The sequence below is a fragment of the Callospermophilus lateralis genome, chromosome 10 (assembly GCF_048772815.1).
Source record: "Callospermophilus lateralis isolate mCalLat2 chromosome 10, mCalLat2.hap1, whole genome shotgun sequence".
Lineage (NCBI taxonomy): Eukaryota > Metazoa > Chordata > Mammalia > Rodentia > Sciuridae > Callospermophilus > Callospermophilus lateralis.
Window position 1 is genome coordinate 88418829 of NC_135314.1, and position 21777 is coordinate 88440605.

The following is a 21777-nucleotide window of genomic DNA, read 5'->3' on the forward strand; positions in this document are numbered from 1 at the left end:
ATGCATAAATAAAAGAGAAAAAAATTAGAATGATTGAACATAAAAGACTTATATGTGAACACGAAAGTTTAAAAATGCATAAATAAAAGCATAACTTTTTGTGCGTGCATGCGTGTGTGTGTGTATGTGTATGTGTGTGCCAGGGATTGAACCCTGGGCCTTGTGCATTCAAGGCAACTGAGCTATATCCCCAGTCCATATCATAACATTTTAGAGCTCTGAAACTAACACCTAATTTAATATATATGTATTTTTAAATTTGTGTCAAAAGCACTTCAAAGTGGAAGTTTTCATTTTAGTATCTTCCTGATGACTTATTCTTAATTTTTTATTTAAAGAGGCTTATCCTATTTCATCACTAGCTAAAAATCAAAGACACTGTTTTTAAAATGTGCTTGAGAGGCTCTTTGCTTCAGTGAGGAACATCAGATGTGTTCAGTGTCAATCTGAGGTTACACCAATCAGACATTGGTTACATTTGGGCACATTTCAAATCTGTTATCATTAAAAAGTTTATCAACTGTGAAAATGTTTTGAGTGTTAAGTTTTTAACTTACAAAAGGAATACTATAACTGGATTCTACAGGCACAGCAGCACACAGATAGCACAGTGTAAATGGCAGAACTTCATAGAAGTACCCAGCCGCAGGTGCATGGTATTCATGGCAGTCCCGGCCATGTTGTCAGCCATGCAATTTTTCTGATATACAACTGTGTCTTCTCAGAGAAAGGTACTTCTTTTGGCTTGTTTATATTGTTAACAAATAATTGCACCTGAATCCCATGCCACTCATTGTTTAGGACTTCCATAAATGTTAAGTTATTAAACTCTCATTATTCATTTTACAGATTAAAAAAACCGAGGCAGTGAAAAGTTATAGTAATTTGTCTTAAATCACGTAGCTAGTGTACAGAGCCAGGATGTTCAACTCAAACTGTGTGAACCCATAGATCAAGATTCTTTACCCCTATATCTGTGACTCCCCCTTTCCCCAACTTGTTCTGCTAGAGTCTGATTTGCACAGGAATCAGAGGGTAGTGCTGGCCCTGATAGCACACTTGATTGCTGAATTGGAAGAGACAGTACACACATGTAACCAACCAACCCCATATCATCCATCTAACCAGATGATTTCCAAGATGGGTGATAGAGCCAAGTTTTGTTTGCTGTGGCCATTCATTTATATGACTTTTTTTTTTTCTCCATTATAGTGAGTAGAAAAAAAGTACCTTTCTAAAATTTGTCACAGATAGCTGAAGCTTATTTAGTCCTTTTTTTTTTTTTTTCTTTTTCTTTTTTAAGTCAGTGCACCTTTGGTGTCCTTCATGTCTTTTTTGGTAACTCCTGTTTTATAGTCATGATCTCTGTTTATGATGTCCTCATCATCATTGTCTTTCCTTTGCACGTTCAGTTTTAAGAAGACAGATTATCTGAGTTTATCTTGTTTTTCAATGTTAATCTTAAAATTAATAAAACATGTACTGATTGATTGATTGTACTGGGAATTGAACTCAGGGGTTCTTTACCACTGAACTGTATACGTAGCCCTCTTTATTTTTTATTTTGAGACAGTATCGTCAGGTTGCTGAGGCTGGCCTCTAACTTGTGATCCTCCTGCCTCAAGTCTCCGGAGTCACTGGAATTAACAGGTGTGCATCACCACACAGAGCTTAATTTACTCTTGATAATAGTATTTTTCTCTATGTCTGAGAACTACTTCATTTATAGTCTGATATTTGAAAGAAATCATTCTTCTGCTTCTCTTCCCCAACAGTAGATTAAGAATTAGAATCTTGGGGCTGGGGTTGTAGCTCAGAGAGGGGTAGAGCACTTGCCTAGCATGCATGAGGCACTGGGTTTGATCCTCAGCACCACACAACAAACAAACAAACAAACAAATAAAATAAAGATATTGTGTCCATTTCCTGTTAAAAAAAAAGACTCTAATTAGATCCTTTCCCTCCACATAGGCTAATGGTTCTTGGTCCCTATCAGGGGAGCTTTTAGAGGATATGATTAACTTGCAGATTCTACCCTAGACCAATTGAATCTGGAAGGTCCTTTCTATAGTTCAGAGTTAAACTAAGACCCACCATCCTTGGCAGAGCTATTCTCATTTCTGCTAAAAAGGTATCATCCTGGTGAATGATTTTTGGGTTCTGGTAGCCTAATTAGCTTTTCAAATTCTTGGTATCTTGAAGAAAATATTCTGTCCTTGGGGAGAGTGAGAAAGCTAATAAGGTCTAGGAATTCTCTCTTTGACTTAAGTGCCAATGTACCTGATCGTGTTGTCTTTGACAATATAGGTTGATTTCCCTGTCCTCACTCTAGTATTTCTCAAAAAATCATGCTAATACTGCTGTCTGACCTCACTATGTTTTTACCATTCTACTGGTTTCATTATCCCAAACTACTTTATTAAAATAACAAAGGGTAGCAGCTTTGTGCTAACAAGAAAATAATGTAAAATCTGAAGTATTTTGAGGCATTGTAAGTTGTACCATTAATTTAGTACCTTGTTTTTTGTGGAAGAAGAAATTAGTTGTAATTATATATTAATGAAGTGCTCACATTTTTAAAGAAACTGACAGTCATGTATATCTGTCTATATATTTTAATGTCATGTTTTTAGTATCAAACTAAAGTTTGTGGAAGTTCTAATTCAGATTCTCTATTCTTGGAAGTTATTAAACTACTAAAGGCTTTTGATGGGTTGATGTTAGTGCCCAGTTATAAGTTTGGCTTATAATAGCACTTGAAATTCCTCAAATCTTTAACTCTTTCCTTTAGATTGAGTTTGTGATTTTTATTGACTTTAATTTGCATTGCTTATTCTGTGACGGTTAAATTTTGAAATACTGAGAACTTATTTTATTCCTATGCAGTATTTTGTCTTTTGTAAGTTTAATAAAATATTTAACCGTATATGATGCTACCTACCATTGAAACTAATTGGACTGAAGTACTAACTGGATGTTTAGACATTAGTGCATGTTTAAATTGTTCTTTACTTATGTGGATGTGTGGCCTTAAGAATGACTTATTTTTAGAAAATTGGGGTTACAATACAAAATTTTGAGTCTGTTTTTCCTCAAGTCATTTGAATAACAATGAGAAGTGAAAACATATGTGATAATAGCAAAGATGTGTTTATTCTGACTGAGTCAGATTTCAGGGTCAATTATAGCTTATCCCCCTTCTTCCTTTCTATCTACCTTAGTTTCTGATAGTGTAGAATATTGTCTCTCTTTCTCTCTCTCTCTCTGTATGTAACTCCATGGGAAATAAGGATAGGGCTAGGGGTACAGAATATAGTGCTTCAGCGGTTTTGATATATGTATAGTGGGTTATTAGGAATTGTGATATTGAAGGCAACTAATAAAGTTTATTTTTGTAAAATGAATCAAATCAGGGAGGTTCAGCTGAACTCTGATTTGCAAATATATTCCTCTTTTAATTGATCTATTTGCAGGTAATTACTGTTGTGCTATCAATCATGCACTAAGCAATTTAATCTGAATTTCATTTGTGACCTCCCCCTCTAGGAGTTCATTTAATTAAAAAGATATGTATATTTTAACAGTGCTGGGGATCAAACCCAGGGCCTTGTGCATGCTGAGCTACATACACAGCCCATTTAGTAAAAATCTTTCTATGCTGAATCAATTCTGGTTAAGATTCTTATATTTTTCTTTTAATTTTTCAGATGATTGTTCCAAATTCTTCACATTAACTAAAAGTTCATCTTTAGCTTCTGTTTCTTTAAGCATGCCACATATATTTTCTTTAATTTATTGGTGGCCACTGGGTTGAGATTAGATTTTGTTGCTGCCCTACATAATAAGTACATTTTTCTTATTGTTTTTGTTGTGTTTGTACTTTTTCCTAGGGAAAGGGTTCCTAATGTCCATTTGCTTTTCAGAGGATTCTTCAGATGAAATCAATTCATCTGAAGATCAGTTAAAGTACATTTTGTCATTTCACAGAATATTTACAATTTAAAAAAAATCTTACCAATTATGTGTAGGTGGGCAGATCTTAGGTGTTTGTGTAGTCATCAGCATCTTTCTATGCTGAAAGCCTATTCTAAATTTACTCCTTTATTTTAGGTAAAATGTTTTGAAATACAGATTATAGAAGCAAAATATTTATTTTGTTACAAGAGGAGCAATTAGGTATAAAGTAGTTTTTGTGGTGTGATTCATCATGTGCTTTTTGATTTTTTTTTTTTTTTTTTTGGTCAATGATGATGAAAGATCAACTTTTATTGGCTGCCTCCTGGAAGCAGAACTAAAATTATTGGTATAACCAGGCTTTCTTCAGTATTTTCAAAATAGCAGTTCATTGTTGAATTCTTCACCAATGTGATTTATTTGTGCTTTGAGTCTCTACTGGTTTTATTTTGAAATGTGTGTACTATATATGAACTATATATGTCCAGAGTACTATTCTTAGTGCTGTGGAGAAACAACAGTAAAATGAATAAATCAATTCCTGGTCTCCAGACCAGAAACTTCTCCAGAAGTTTGATGGGGGTTGGGACATGATAAAAGAATAAGGTACTACACAGCTCTGAAAAGGGAAGTGTGCTGAAGGTGTTCTTATTTCTGGTGTTCTTTTTTTTTTTAATATTTATTTATTTTTTAGTTATTGGCAGACACAACATCTTTGTATGTGGTGCTGAGGATCGAACCCGGGCCACACGCATGCCAGACGAGCGCGCTACCACTTGAGCCACATCCTCAGCCCCCTTATTTCTGTCTTTGAGTAGTGAGGTGAATAACCAAGGGAGGAAGCTAATTTGGATTGAAACATTGAGAGAAAGAATGGGCTAGATTTGCTTGCATATAGAACCACAGAAGGATGGTTCTGGTGGGTGAATGACAGGATCATGACAGCAGAAGACTGCAGAGAACAGTCTCTATGGTGAGAGTAGGGGATGCTAAGTGAGATTAGTAAGGGAGAGGTATAAAATACATATTTTGTTTACTGAATAAGGAAATACTTCGCTATAAATAGTTTTAGCACACATTGTTATATTATCTTAAATGCATCTCTAATTTTTGTTATCACTTTATAAAATAAATGTCTTTAAAAATTCCTTTAGAATATATGGTATAAATGCATTGCACAATGGCAGGGTATGTATAAGTGTGTTGACTAGGAAAACATTTGTGACAGAAATTGAAATATGACCTTGTATATACTTCTAGAAATTCTTCAGATTTTCAGGTTGAATTGTATGTGCTAATTGGTACATCTGTTGGCACACTGTTTACCACAGATTCATTTACCTTTCAAATCCCAGAATCAGATATTTATTTAATCATTTAATTATTTATTAAATCACTACTGTAGTCTTTTCCTTACTTAAGGAACTATAGACTAAAAGGAAATGTTAAATGAAGGAATGATTATAAGGGTAGAGGAAAAACATAAGTGAAAACTGAGAGATATCTGCAAAGGTGGTGAAAGACTCAGTGACTATTAGTAAAGTAAGAGAAAAGAGGGAGAGGGGGTAAAAAACTGGAATTATCTAATTTAGTATTCTCAAAAAGGTATATGTGTTTTTATGTGTGTTGTATATGTACAAATGGGTCAAACCAAATATCTGTTGCTGTATATGTTCAGTTTTGATTAAAGCATTTTGGTTTTAATATTTAAATACAGGAGTTCAAATATGCACCCTCATTTGTTCCTAATATCAGGGGGGCATGTACAATGTGGTATATAATGGTATTTGTAGTAGAGTGAGGACTGCACAAAGCACCAGTGGCATTTCAGTTCTTTCATTGCCATATATTTTAGCTTACTATTGTGAATTATCTCGCTTACTTACGTTCATTATGTAGATTTATGAATTATCTAGTATATTAAGCAAATGCTGCCTAAAGATTCTTGTAAAAAAATTGCATGTAGGAAGAATAGGAATGAAAAACAGAATGGTACAACTGCTCATTATAAACTACTAACGTAAGTTCTTTCCCAGTCATGATGTTCACAGCAATAACCTTTAGGTAAATAGACTAGCAGTGTTACTCCGTCACTTTATAGACCTGTGCTTGAGCACATGGGGAACTGTACTGGTGGTCAGCCTGCCACTAGTGTCCTCTCTCTGAGACAGTGTGGGATTACAGTTGCTTGAAAGGTTTATGGGGTATAATGCACTGAAATTTAACAATTGAAAAGGGTTAAGGTATACTCTGTAAAATGTGAACTCTGAAAAGATTTTTAACAAGTTCTGAAGGAAATTGTTGCAAAACCAGTTATCTGTCTGTTGCTTTTTATTATTAATCAAAATATGTAGAAGTTCAAGTTTATACCAATTTTATAGCTCATGATTTTGTTATGAACATAGTATATTGGACCTCAGTGCAGTACTTATTGGAATGTGTTGAGCTGAATTTGGGATTGAGAGCACTCTGCAGATTCATCTCTTTGAGTCTCATTATTTGTTCACTATGTCAACCTCTTAGAAGTGCTCTAAATATACTCTGAATGGCACTCAAACATTGCTGCTGTTTTTTTTTTAATGCTTGAGAGGTTTTCATTGGGTGGGGTGGGGGGTGCATTACAGGCATAAATAAAGAATACTTCAAACATGTAGGATGGTATAGAAAAATCTTAAACTGAACTTATTTTAGAGCACACTGAATACTTTTCCTTTTTTTTTTAGAATCGGCAACAGCTTCTTGTGATCGGTGGTACCGGATCTTCAGTTGCGCATCCCTACATCAATGCACTGCCAATGGTAAGACTCTCTCCAACCCCGATTGTCAGTGTTTTAAAGACTCTGTTATTATCTTGAAAGTACTAAAACTTCTCAACAGTTTGGCAGAGTGCATGTATTTTAAAACTAAGTAAGTTAAAAACGTATAATTAAGTTGAAATAATTTTTGAGTATTTAGCAAAAGAAACCCCTACTTTAAGGATTTCCATTTTGTGTAATTTTTATTACCTCTTAATAATCAGAATGGTTCCATTTTGTATAATTTTTATTACCTCTTAATAATCAGTCTTACATAGCATTGTGTTTTGTCAAATGAACTAAACCACAAATAGAATTTTCTCACTTAAAATTCAGTAGTCTTTTGTTTTCTGTTCAGCATTTTACTCAATTTTTGGGTATTGAGTTTACCTTAATATTTTTAGTTATATGCAGTTAAATGGCTAAAATTCTGCTTACATTTTATTTAACAAATATATTTAGATACTCATTCTTGTCTACTTAAAAGGATTATTACAAATCTTTCGCTTGAAATATAAATATCAAATCAGCCATTTGGTATAACAAAAACTACTGGGCTCTGTAGGGTTTGGGATTTGCTCTGTTTCTTGAATATGCTAGGAATCTTTGGCTTTTGGCAAGGGCTCTTATAAACATTAGATGATGGATTGGATTACATTTCTAAGGTTTATTCTAGCTGTATGCTAAGTGATCTCATTTACATAAGTACAATTCAGAATGATTTTTCTTTACAGAAGTGAATTCTTTCCTAAATAGAATTGCTGTATATTTAGGGGATCAAATAGGAGAATGAAGTTTCATTGGTTTGTTTTTGATATTGGCGATTATATTCAGGGCTTGCACATGTTAATTATTATTGTCCCACTGAGCTACATTCTAGGCCCAATTTTCACATTGCCAAAGAATTAATTGCTTAGAAATATCCTCTATTTAAAGATGTTTTCTATAGTGTATTGCCGAAGAAAAGTTTAATTATTTTTAGTTTTAGTTTTAAACATTAAATCTGGGAGATACAGAAACTGATTTGAGTTTTGTAGAATTTGATAGGTAATCATAGGTTTATCAGTTTGAGTTAACAAGAACTAGAATAAGTAAGATACCTGTGAAAATACTGCTAGGAAATGATTCTTTAAGGGTGTTGATGAAGAGGAAAACTTCCTTTGTCTCAATTATTTTCTGAATTCTTATTGTGGAAAGAAGTGGATTTTTTTCTTTTTCCCCTTCCCATTCTCTATCTGCTCCTCCCTTTTCATTTTCTTACCCCCTGTAGTTGGTAGGGGAGGTTGAAGAAAAAAAAAATGTTCCCCAGCTTTAGCTAGCACAGAGGGTGACTTTATTTTTTCATCAATTTATGAAGCACTAGGCCCTTTAGATTGCTTGGGTGACCAATTAATTGTCATTACATTTGCTGTTTCCCATGAAGCACTGCAGAATTTCTCATTTTGTTAGAACTGCTCCAGGTAAATCAGCTCTTACTGTGGTCTGTTCTTAGCTTTTTTGTTGGAAGTTCATATTTGAAACATGTTAATATTCTTGGTTGTTGGAGTATTACTACTGTGTTATATCTTCCCTGAGTATCATTTGCACAGACTTGCTGTGTGACTTAGTTGCAGGTGCTGTGCCACCAACTATTTCTTCTAAGGCCAGAACTCCAGTAAATTTTAAATGTGCTACTCACATAGACTACCCTGTTTGTTTTGTTTTTGGAACAGATCATAGACTATGTTTGATTAGATTATCCCAAACATATTCGCCGGTTTCATTGAAAACCCGTGAAATCGTATTTATATCATGATCACAGAAGTTTAAGCTTATTGTTCGTTACACATAGGTTAGTGTTAAGAGATAAAGATGGCAAAGATGACAACAGACGTGCTTGTAGTCTACCTGACGATCCAGAAACTATTTCTACATATTTGTACAATATGCTAGTAAATTTATAGATTGGTTCAAAATCGTGAGTTTCCTAGAAATAGTGCTGCTGTTAAACCTGTGTAATAGTGTTCAGTAGTCCCCCTGTATCTGCACTTTCACTTTCTAACATTTCAGTTTTCTTCCTGTATGGTTTGACAAGATTAAATGGGAAACTCTAGAAATAAACAATTCACAAGCTTAAAATTGCACACTATTCTGAGTTTCAATCTAAAGTCTTGATTAATCTCACTTTTTACTGCATGGGATGTGAATCATCCTTTAGTCCAGCATAGCCACACTATCTGCCTTCCCTGCCCATTAGTCACTTAGTTGCCATCTGAGTTGTCAGATCAACTGTTGCAGTAATAAAATGCTTATGTTAAAGGTATTCTTATTTTACATAATATTTATCACCAAAGAGAGGAGCAAGAGTAGTGATACAGAAATACCAGAGTATACAGCATGGAAGAACAGATTAACTCTGGTACTATGTGGTAGTGTTGTAGGCATATAGAGGGGGGATATGATATATATAGGACCATTGGAGTTCCAGACATCCACTAGGGGCCCTAGTAGATAAGGGGCGACTACTGTATCTTATGTTCTTCCTTTAAAATTTTATATGTGAATACTTTAGGGAAATAAGTAGTTACCTTCAGTACACCTATACCCACTCACAACAAAATTATCATTGTTCTTGATACAGTAACCCTGAGGGATTTATAATAATCTTTATTTGCCTTTACTCTTTACCTACTTATTACTACACAAATCACTACACTTACTTATTACTACACAAATTACTTTAAGTTGTACCTTAAATGTCCATGATTGTTACTTTCCTATATGAATGTTTCACACTCCTTTTGTAATTATTCATTGCATTAATAGGACCCATTGGCCAATAGGTATGTATAATTATTTTGACCTATTGTTAAAAAAATACTTATATTTTAGTTGTAGTTGGACACAACACCTTTATTTTATTTATTTATTTTTATCTGGTGCTGAGGATTGAACCCAGGGCCTTGCATGTGCTAGGCGAGTGCTCTACTGCTGAGCCACAACCCCAACCCCTTGACCTATTATTAATTTGGAAAGAATAGGCAGGTGCTAATAGGCTCTTATCTGGCTGCAGTAGTTGCCAGTTTTGTCTTTAACAACCGTGTGCCCATAACAATTCCCACTGGAAGGTTATTTTGAAGTTTTTCAATAATGTATCATATAATTTTATTCATAAATATTTCAGTATTTGTCTATAGGAGATATAGACTATCAAGAATACACAACCTCAGCACCATATTTCACTTTAAAAATTGACATTTCATTTTCATTTGAAAAAGGATTTAAGTATACTTTTTAAAAATTGTGGTAAAACCAAATAATATAAAGTTTAAGTTTACCGCCTTGTATATGTATGAGAGGAGGTAGATAGAGTGCTGGGGATTGAACACACAGCCCCTTGCAAGCTGGGAAGGTGATGTGCTACTGAGCTACATCCCTATCTCTTTAAAAAATAAAATAAAATTGTATTTATTTGGCATGGTGGCTTATACCTGTGATCTCAGCCACTTGGGAGGCCAAGGCAGAAGGATTACAAGTTTGTGGCCAGCCTCAGCAATTTAGAAAAACCCTCAGCAATTTACAGAGGCACTGTTTTAAATTAAAAAAAAAAAGGGAGGGGGGAGTGAGGCATTGGGAATGTAGCTCAGTGGTAAAGTGCCCCTTGGTTCAATCCCCAGTATGTATGTATGTAATTTACATACATGCATAACTTTTATTTTTATTTCTTGAGATAGGGTCTTGCTAAATTGCCTAGGCTTGCCTGGAACTTGGATCCCCTACCTTAGCCTCCCATGTAGCTGGGATTATAGGTGTCTACCACCTTGCCTACCTGAGTTTACCATCTTGACCATTTTAAGTATACACTTCAGCTTTGTTTGCTATTTTCATATTGATTTGTAATTGATATCTAGAATTTTTTTTTCATGGTGTATAACTGTTACCTGTGCCCTGTTTCCTCCAGTTCCAGGCAGTAGCCTTTTTACTTCTTGTTGCTACTGCTTTGTTAGTTTGACTACTTTAAATAGTTCATAAAATAACATCATTACAATATTTGAGTTTTTTAAATTGTCTTCTTCTGTTTAGTATAATGTCCTGAAGTTTGTGTTGTAGCCTATAACGTTATTTCCTTTTTTTAAAAGGCCGAATAATACTTGGTTGTCTATACATACCACATTTTCTTTCTCCTTTTATTTGTTGATGGACATTAGGATTGCTTCAACCTTTGGGCTCTTGTGAATAGTGCTATTGTTAACATGGATGTGTTATATTTCATTGTTATCCTAGTTTCAATTCTTTTGGAATTCATTTTTGGAATACTAGAGGTGGGATTGCAGTTTTTAACAGTAATTTTAGTCTTAATTTTTTTTTTTTTTAAAATAAGTTTGGGGGATTGAACTCGGGGCCTTCCACATGGTAGTCAAGTGCTCTGTCACTGGGCTTACATGTATCTCAGCTCTAGTTTATCTTTTTCGAGGAACTTTCATACACTTTTATGTAGCAGTGTCACCATTTTACATCCCCACCTTAGCCTTAACAGTACACCAAGATTACAGTGTGTACACATTCTAAACAACTTTTAGAATTTTCTGTTTGAGAGTGGCCATCCTAATGGATGTGAGGTATTGGCAATAATATCACCAACATAAATTAGTTGTTCCTAAACTGCTATTAAATAATGTTTCTATAGAATCTGAACACAATTCATACATTTTACTTGGTTGCCATGTACAGGTTATGCTGCTACCCGTTTATTTAATTTTTTCCCCTTTTTTTGTCCTGAAAAACTTCCCACATTATATATTTTGTTAGTTGCATCTTTGTAGTAAAAAAGTACCTCTTTTCCTTGTATTTTCTGCAAATCCTAATTAGATATACAGCTCCTCTTTTGGGGAGGCAGAATATTTCATAGGTGGTGCTAAGTGCTCCCATGAAGAGGCATATAACACTTGTTGATTCCATTCATGATATTGTCATGATCATTGTATAGGTTCATTATTTCCTTAAGAATGTACTAAAATGTCAATATACAAATGACATCATGCTTAGCTGTGATATTTCTGTAAAGAGAAACTTCCATCAGATATTTGGTTACTGTATGGCACAGTTCTGTTTGTGCAGGTAAGTTACGTTGGAATGTTGTTTGTTTCCTTTCTTTGCTGATTTTCAAGGACTTAGTTGTTACCTAGATTCCTGGAAAGGTAACCACTAAGGGTTTTTTTTATTGTTGTTGTTTTTCCCAGTGTTATTTTGAGCTTGTACATGTAAACATAAAATGTGTTTTACTGCTTTGTATTAGCATTCTTATTAATGTCAGATTGTCTTGACTAGAGGAAGCTTTCCAAGTTGATTTTGAGTCTTTGACATGATGCCACTAGTCTGGTATTGTTCATACAAGATGTTTATAATCTCTTGTGCATGCTCTTCCTTGGTCCCCAAATCAGCTCTGTCTCTGAGAAGACCTCGGTTCCTTTTAGTGAAAAATAGTAATCAGAGCCACAATCTAGTGCTAACAATGTTCATTGCTTCTGGTTGGGGGAAGCGAAATATGTGTATGGTATTCTTGATACAGATATAGCATTTTATTTTTTTAAATGTAAATTCTTTGTCAGTGTTTTTTCCTTTTTATTGATGGATTATAATGATGCACATTTGGATTTGTTGTTACTTATTGGTACATGCACACAATATCATATTTTTAATTTTATCAGTTTTATTCCTTGGCACTTTTCCCTCACCGTCTTCTGCCACTCCACTGCTCTCTTTTCTGTGGTAAGGAGCTGCCCCCTCTCCCCTACAGTCCCCATACTCCTTCCCGCCCTCCCCTCCTTCCTAGTTTCCATATGAGAGAAAACATGTGACCCTTATTTCACTCAGCATGATATTCTCCAATTCCATCCATTTACCAGAAAATGATATAATTTCTTCTTTATGGCTTAATAAAACTCTACTGTGTATATATACCATATTTGCTTTAACTGTTGATGGATACCTAGGCTGCTTCTATAATATGGCTCTTGTGCATTATGCTGCTGCTGTTATGGGTACGCATGTATCACTATAGTATGCTGATTTTAGATATTTTGGAAAAATATCAAGGTATGGGGTAGTTTGTCATATTTGTTCCATTCCTCATGTTTTGAGGAGCCTGATTTCTATAGTGATTATACTAATTTACAGTTCTATTACCAATATAAAAGTATCCTCTTCAGCGTGTATTCTTATTTGTATTCTTGATGGCTGCAGTTCCAACTGGAGTGAGATGATAATCTCTGTATAGTTTTAATTTGCATTGCTAAAAAATGTTGAACATTTTTTTCATGTATTTGTTGGCTATTGGAATTTCTTTTGACAAGTATCTGTTTAGTTCATTTTTCATTTGCTCATTTGTTCATTATCTTATTTATTTTTCTGTGGTAAGTTTTTTGGGTTCTTTATACATTATGTATTTTAATCCTCTGTGTGAATATGAGGTAGGAAGGATTTTTCTCCCATTCTGTAAGTTCTCTCTTCCAATTCTTATTTGTTTCCTTTGCTCTGTAGAAACTTTTAAATTTGATATCATATCATTCCATCTTGTAAGGTCTTCTTCAATTTCTTTAATGTGTTGCAGTTTTCATTGTAGAGGTCTTTTACCTCTTTTGTTAGAAAAATTCCTAAATATTTTATTTTGGGGGCTGTTGTGAATGGGATAGTTTTCCTAATTTCTCTTTCAGTGAATTCATTACTGATGTATAGCAACCAGTTTGATTTATGGCTATTGATTTTTATATACTTGTTGAATTTATTTAATTTTAGAAGTTTTCTGATAGAATTTTTTTTTTGATCTTCTCAATATGAAATCATGTTGCCAGCAAACAGTGATAGTTTGAATTCTTCTTTTCCTATTTGTATGCCTTTAATTTCTTTTTGTCTCTCTAATTACTTTGGCTAGATTTCCAGGACTATGTTGAATAGAAGTGGTGATAGAGGGCATCATTGTCCTGTTTCAGTTTTTAGGGGGAATACTTTCAATTTTTAATCCATTTAGCATGATGTCATTGTGTTTAGCATAGATAGCTTTTACAATGTTGAGGTATGTTCCTACTGTCCCTGGTTTTTCTAGTGCTTTGAAGAAGGAGTGCTGAATTTCGTCAAATGCTTTTTCTGCAGCTATTGATATGATCATATGATTGTTGTGCACTATCTTTTTAATGTTTTTGTATGCGATTTGCCAGAATTTTATTTAGAATTTTTGCATCTATGTTCATCAGGGATATTGGTCTGAAGTTTTTTTTCCTTAATATGTTTATATGTTAATAAGTTTTTTTCCTTAATCAATAATACAATTATTGATTGTATTATTTAGTTCTGTGGTTTCTTTGTTTAGTTTTTGTTTGGAAGATCTATTCAGGAGTGAGACAGTTGTGTTAAAGTCACCCAGTATTAATGTGTTGTGGTCTTTTTGATTCTTGAAATTGAGAAGGGTTTGTTTGATGTATGTAGATGCTTTATTGTTTGGGGCATAAATGTTTTCGATTGTTATGTCTTGTTGATGTATAATTTCCATAGGTAGTATGAAATATCCTTCTTTGTCCCTTCTGACTAACTTTGGCTTGAAGTCCACTTTATCTGATATGAGGATGGAAACCGCTGGTTGTTTATGGGGTCTTATGACTCTAATTCACAAAACTTCATATTTTGTAGAGCTGTTCACATTTTTTTCCTTGAATTGTTACAAAGATGTATTTTTATCTTAAAACATAGAAGAAGCCTTTCGATCTTGTGGATCTATCCCTCATACTCCATGTATGTAACAAGCTCTAAAAACTAATTTGGTTTTACAAGACTTTCTACTACTAATAAGGCCCAACTGAGTAGTTTTAGAAGGTTTGCTTCTCACAGAATTAGACCCTTAATTGTAACTTTTTTTTTTGAAAGATGATTCTAGAAATTTCCAGCGGGAGAGCAGAGATTAGAGAAGAGAACCAAAACACTGCAAAGAGAAGGATTTATTGTGCAGAGTCTCAACTCAATTTGGCTACAGTGTTTCTTTGAGTTATTCTACTCTAGGGACAAGGGTGTCTGGATATTTTTTTCTATCAACCCCTTTCTTTATTGGTGAGGTTACGCTTTGGGGAGGGCAGGGCATCAACTCCTTTGCACTTTATTTATGACCTGACCTAAGGTCAGTAAAGATGCCAGATTCTTTGTAATGAGAAGTGGAAATTTTCTTCAGGAGAGTTGAGTGAAGGTGGGATATGGCCTTGGCACTGCCAGCCTCTGCTGTCTCCATGAATATTCCATTTAATTGCCAATTCCAGTTCTTCTTGTAAATTAGCAAATCATCTACATTCTTCAGCTTCTTTGTATCTCTTTAATATTTTTTCTGTCAGAATTTGATTATCCTTAAAAGAACTGATAAAAATTAAGTGTGGCCTGCCACTTTAAGAGTAAGAGCTCAAAAGTATTGTGTCCCAATGAAGAGGTAGCTACCTACCCAGAAGTAGTTTGTTGCATATTGAGGAGCCAGTAATTTGTTCTCTTATTGTCTGCCACTTAAGTGTATCATGTATAAATTAATTTGTTCTACTGGTTGTATAAAAGTTCATTGTCATTTACCATTTGTTATCATTTATTGCGTGACTTTGAGGTGGTATGAACTGTGAAGAATGGATGACACTGCAGTATGCATAGCATTTTGTAAAGTATTCATCCTAATTTAAGCCTCTGGGGAGCTGATTTTTCAAATCAACAATAAGAGGGTATATTGAAGAGGTAGGTGTAAGTCCTATAGGGTTTTACTTTAAATTTTTTTTTTTTAAATGAAGAAAAGGGCACACACAAAATGGAGTATATTTAACAATCCCTTGTTTCTTTGTTGTTAGATGATCTGAGGCTGCAATAACAAAAGTCTAAAATAGAACCTGAGGTGTTTTGTTATCACTTGAAAGACAAACTCCAGATATTCACATGGATTCAATCCTTATATTGTGGTAAATTGCTATTGTTATTTAAAAAATAGTTTTCATACTTTGAATAATTTTAATGGAGTAACATTAAAATGGGTTTTATTACTGAGCATTATCTACATATTTTTAGGTTTTACTGACTTCTCAAACTCTCCATAGTCTATTAATTTAGTCTCACTAGGTTCTGGCCATTTATATCAGTTTGCTTGGTCCAGTCTTAGCAATATAGCCATAAAATTTGAAACTGAAGACCATTGATTATTTCATAGGTATATTGAAATCATTGAGGGTTCTTATTTTTGTCCCCATTCTTCCTTCTTTTTATCCATTTATCCTTCCATATGATAATATTGTATAGTTTTTAATCTTTGCTCTGAAGAGAAAGAAATATGCTAAAATTAGTATGTAAAAGAGATATCCAGGTAAATATTTAATGGGATCATTTTGAATTCCTCACAACTGGATTTTTTTTTTTTTTTTTTAAAAAACATTTGTTTAGTTGTAGATGGACATGATGTCTTTATTTTTTTGTGGTGCTGAGGATTGAACCCAGGGCCCTCACGCATGTGAGGCAAGCACTCTACCACTGAGCTACAACCCCAGTCCACAACCTGATATTTTTTAATGGTGACTTGAAGCACAAGGGTTTGTGAACTTAACAGATTTTTTTTGACAATTTAAAGTTAATAGGAATATTTTAGATGTTTAAGAGAAATTCCAAAAGACAATATTGATTTAGATTTAATTTAGAAAATATTTTTATAATGATTAGCACACATTAACTACACAAAATAATGGGTTTTATTGTGAAATTTCTATACATGTCTATGTGATTTGATCTTATTCACCTTCCCTTTTATTTTCTTTACTACCCATTCCCATTCTCTTCCTGAATAGTTCCCTATTATTTTCATGTCTTTTGAAAGTGTTTTTATACTTGAAAAAGTAAATAAAAATCGTACTAAAAATGAAACGGTTAGCATGTATTCTGTGTTAAGAGTAGATATCTTAAATATTTTTGCAAAGTTGTTTTTATCTCCATTTTATTGACAAGGAAACCATTATTTCTGTTTAACCAAGCCTTCTCCTCTCTTAGCATATGTCTGTACTCAGTTCTAATATGCAGAAGATAGAAACCATGGCATGTCGAAATAAAGCAGGACCCCAGATTCTCACAAAGATCAGTTGTTGATTTGTAATATGCTTGAAAAACAATTTGGTGATTGCAGTTGGGGGGAATTCTGGAGTAAAGAATCCAGAATTTGTTAAGTAAGCTTTAGATTAGTTCCTTTTGAAGGAGGGATTTCATATTTGCCTTATAGGAACTTCTTTCCTTAATTGCAGACAGGATAGAATAAATGATATTTTTCCTAAAAATAAATATTCCCTAATTTATTTATTTTAAAATAGTACCTTATAGTTTTTTTCCACCATTTGAAAAAATTATAGACTCTAGCTACAGTATAGCAATGGAAATATATTTCAAAATTAGGATTTATTTTATATTGTGCAAAAGGGCAGACACTTTCAGTACCATTGTACAGTTTGTGTATGTGTACATGTAAGCCAGAATACTTATATTGAGACATCTTGGCCCTTATTTGCTGTTGGCTCTACTTCCTTCCCCCACCCTTTCACCTATATTACTAGACCTAGTCTGTACAGTGTGGTAGCCACTAGGAATATGTAGTTGTTGAGACTCAGAAATATGACTAGTGAGAATTGATATTCAGTGTCAATATAAGATGCTTGTTGAACTTTTGAAGGCTTTATTTAGAAAAAAGTGAACACATCTAATTGTAAAATAATGATAATAGCAGCCCCCCCCCCCCCAACACACACACACACACGCAGGGAATATGTTCTAAGACATATCTTGAATGCCTGAAACTGGATAGTACCATACTCTCTGTATACTGTATGTTTTCTCAAATTTATGGGTTGTGTTTGGATTTTTCTATTTAATATTTTCAAGGCTTGGTTGACTATGGGTAAATGAAACTGTGCATAAGAAGGGACTGTGTAAGAAATGATAATATTCTGGATGTATTGGGTTAAATTAAATATATTACCAATTAAATATATTACCTGTTTCTTTTTCTTCTTTTTTTCATGTGGTTACTAGAATATTTAGAATTTGCATATGTGGTTTTGCATGATGACTTGCACGATATATCTGTTGGAAGGTGGTGTTCTAGACCTTTGAAATTACAACTACCTTGCCTGTCAGTTTCCTCCTGTCTGCTGGAAACCGGTAATCAGAATACTGAAGAAAATGGGTAATGCTAATATTTGGGAAGACTGGAATGACCCTCTTGTAAAGGTTCCTAAAATTAGATCCTTGGACTTTATTACAAAACAGTTTTCATTGCATATTGAGTCAGTCCTCATTTTACAAACAGGGAAGTAGTGCTTATAGAAGTTATCCCATATTGTATATTTTTGTCATAGTTACTGAACGAAGACTTGAATCGGATCTCATTCTTAGTTTTAATTTTCTTTTAAATTCTGCATAAGCGAATGTTCTTCAGAGGTGAAATGTAAAGAGTTTTCATGGGACCTCAGGAGAGGATAGAATGATAGGGATGAAAGCATCTTGGTGACAGTTCTCTAGATTTGTGTCCTTGTTGAAAATTAAACAACTTATTATTTCAGGAAATTTTTCATGTATTAAAACTTATAATTCTGTTCTATTTGTAGTCTCTTACCTAGGAAGATCATTTATTTTCATTGTTACTCTCCTTTTTCTATACTTTGTTATCTATTTTTCCATGTTGTTTTCCTGGTTGTAAAGTTTCCATTTGTTTCTTTTTATACTTATAAAGAAAACATCTCTTTTCTGTCATTTCAAGTGCCTCCTTGTTTGATAATTCTCACATCTGGATCTTCTCAAGTTTGGCATCTATTGTCACAATTGGTCGGCTTTTCTTGGATCTTTGTATGTTTATTTAATTTTGGATGGTACCAGCTCTGGACAATGTTAGTTTTTTTAATTTGTAATTTTTAAAATTTAAAGCAGGTGATAATAGATGGTTAGGCTCAGACTACAAAGTCTTGAGTTTGTTTTTGTGGATTTTTTATGGTTCTGGGGATTGAACCCAGGGCCTTTCATATGCTCGGCAAGTGCTCTACCTGTGAGCTATATCTTGGGCTCCAGACCATTAAACTTTGTCTTGCTTGTGGGCAGTAGTCCGGAATCATTTCAGTTTTCAAAGCCTTCACTATGTTGCTTTGGGGCTACTCCTTGAATTGGTCTCAAAGGACTTAGTTTGGCACTTGAACTGTGGCTTTCATCTTTAGTTTTGCAGACCTGACCAGTGCAGTAAGAAGCATATGCTCTGTGAAGACTTTGGAGTGAATTTGGGACCTATTTTGGTTAATATACAGAATTATAGGATCCCCTTCTGAATTCCCTCTAGCCTAGATTTCATTTTTTACTCTTCATTACCAGAGACCATATTTCCTGGTTTAGTTTAGCTCTTTTCATTGAGAAGAACTGGCTTAATCAAGATATTGAGGGTGGGAAAAACACAACAAAAAGGTCAATTCTGTGTTTTAACAAATGTGTTCAGAAGAACAGTAAAGTTTTAATTCCAAAAAAAGAATACTGTTTCCCATAGGGTAAAACCTCCTATTGGGATAAAACCTCCCACAAATATGACTATAGTCTCTGGGCAACATATGAAAAAAGAAGCATTATAAGATTACTGTAGATCAAACCAAAAAGAAGTATAAAGCAGACTGAAGTGGATTCTTTAAAGAGACATTGGAACTTCCAGTTTCAGTGTTTTTGCTTAAGGACAGGATCCTGTTGGCAGAGAAATCAGAAGAGTTTGGAGTTAACCACAGTGGCTGTAGAGTTATGGAGTTATGCAGGAGAAAGGAGTAGGGGATCTCAGAAAACCATGCTGACAGTGTGGCTGATCCTTAATCTGCAGACTAGAAAATGGATAAACAGACCTGAAGCTATTGAGCAATTGAAAAGAACAAACTGTATACCTGCAACAACATGGATTTATTTCAAGACACTATGTTGATTGAATATAGTCTTAACACAAAGCTGGACATAATGTGTGATTCCATATATATGACATAATAAAAACCTAATCTGTTGTTGTAGAAATGTGAAGACACAAAACTAATAATTTATGCTGGGAGAAAAAAGTAGTAGTTGACAGGGATGGGAAAAGTAAAAGTTGAAGTTTTACGAGGGTGATTTTAATATTCTGTGTTCTTTTAGGGATTTCAGTTATATGAATTTGGCAGAACTCTTTGAATGGTATAGCTAATATGTGTTCATTATATTTTTGTGAATTTTTTCTTTAAATGTTTAATCATATCAATGATGGGCGAGCTGAAGTATTATGTAGGAAGTATTTTGATGACTGACTTTGTGATGAATACTAAAAAATGTTAATTTTAAAGGCCATTTGGTTGCTATGTAAATATTTTTATCTGTATGTTTGAAAATTTTCATAAATATAAAAATAAAGCTAGTCGGTAGATGTTCTCTAAATCAGGTTTCTATTGTTAATATATGTTTTTGTGGCATTTTTCAAAAATGGGTATTTTTTAAAATTTGAAAATAGTTCAGAGTTCATCAGTGACTTGTTTCTGCTTGTGCATCAAATTCTGAACTACTTAGTTTGCAGATAGAAGTATAAATAAAACTGAGAGTGAAACAGGGTGACAATTTGTAACAGTCCCCTGTATCCATATATTAACTTTTCAAGGTTTCCTTTACCCAGTTCAACCACAGCCTGAAAATAATAAATGGAAAATTGCAGAAATAAACAATTAATGTTTTAAACTATGTGCCATTCTGAAAATTGTTTGAAATTTTGAACTGTGGTATTCTGTCCTGACCAGGATCTTGATAATTTCTTTGTCCCACTGTATCTTTTCTGTATATGCTCTCCACTTTTTATTCACTTAGTAGCCATTTGGGTTATTGGATTGACTGTTGCTTTATCATAGTGCTTGTATTTAAGTACCCTTATTTTTACTTATTAACTACCTGAAAGTGCAAGAGTAGTGATGCTGACAGATTGGATATGCATTGTATTTCCTTCATGTGAACGGTGGAAAGTTTTTATAGTAAGATAATTTGAGAAAGACACCACATTCATATAACTTATATTGCAGTATATTGTTATAATTATTCCAATTCAGTTATTCCAATTATTAGTAATCTCTTATTGTATCTTATTATAAACTATAGTTATATTTAGGAAAAATGTAGTGTGTGTGTGTGTGTGTGTGTGTGTGTATAAGATTTGGTACTATCTGTTATTTCAGGCCCATTGGGGGTCCTAGAATGAATGTATCATTGACGAATAAGGTGGGGAACTACTGTAGGAGCCGCCCTATTGCGGGACAGCAAGGGTTTATATACAACTGAATACACAACCTGTTTCAATCCAGCATCATCCAGTCACAGCAGTTATACACAGCTTAACTTAATTATCATCATCTTAATGGCTCACTGGCGTCACCTCTCAACCACTCCTTCTGGCAAGCCATGTGCCATCATCCCTAGGCTGTGGCTCTCAGCAGACCTTGGAATGCTGTTCCCCTCAACCTTCATTGGATGGTATTTTCCCCTGAATTTCTTGTTCCCCAATAAAAGGCCACTCTCTGGCATGCCCTTCCTCTCTCCTGCTAGTCTCTTGTGTAAACCTTACTACCCCACCAGGTGGCAGGAGCCGGGGAGGGCCATCTCTGACCTGGTCAAGAAAAAGGTAAATTGAGTTTATGTGTGTTTATTTTGATCTCACTAGTTAACTTCTATGCTTAGGACCTCTAGTGTGAAGCTAGCATGCTGGTCACGCACAGATTAAGATTTTACATTTGGAGAGGGTGGATACATAGAGTGTGCTTATTCAGGTATGATCAACAGGTGATGATCCCTTGGTTTGTTTATTTTAAACACATTTTAAAAATGCTATTATAGGAAATGATTAGATTCTCTTCCTACTCTTCTAATTGCCCAGTTGTCATTTGTGAAGTGTGGTTTATGACATCTTCTAGTGTGTTGTATTTATTTTTCAGGAAAGAAATGCTGTCTAGATTTTAATGTTAGAATTGTTAGCCAGTTTGTA

The 21777-nt window shown here is 34.1% G+C and overlaps 1 protein-coding gene across 2 annotated transcripts in view; it reads left to right on the forward strand.

Moving 5' to 3' along the window:
- Nucleotides 1-21777, forward strand: part of Tbl1xr1 (TBL1X/Y related 1) — a 151234-nt gene that overhangs the window by 63556 nt on the left and 65901 nt on the right. The window contains exons 1-2 of one of the 2 annotated variants that reach the window (XM_076867629.2): nucleotides 1576-1650; nucleotides 6678-6752. The gene's annotated coding sequence lies outside the window, so the exon portion shown is untranslated. Of the gene's footprint in view, nucleotides 1-1575; nucleotides 1651-6677; nucleotides 6753-21777 lie in introns of those variants that run through there. The other variant, XM_076867631.2, reaches the window with a different exon arrangement.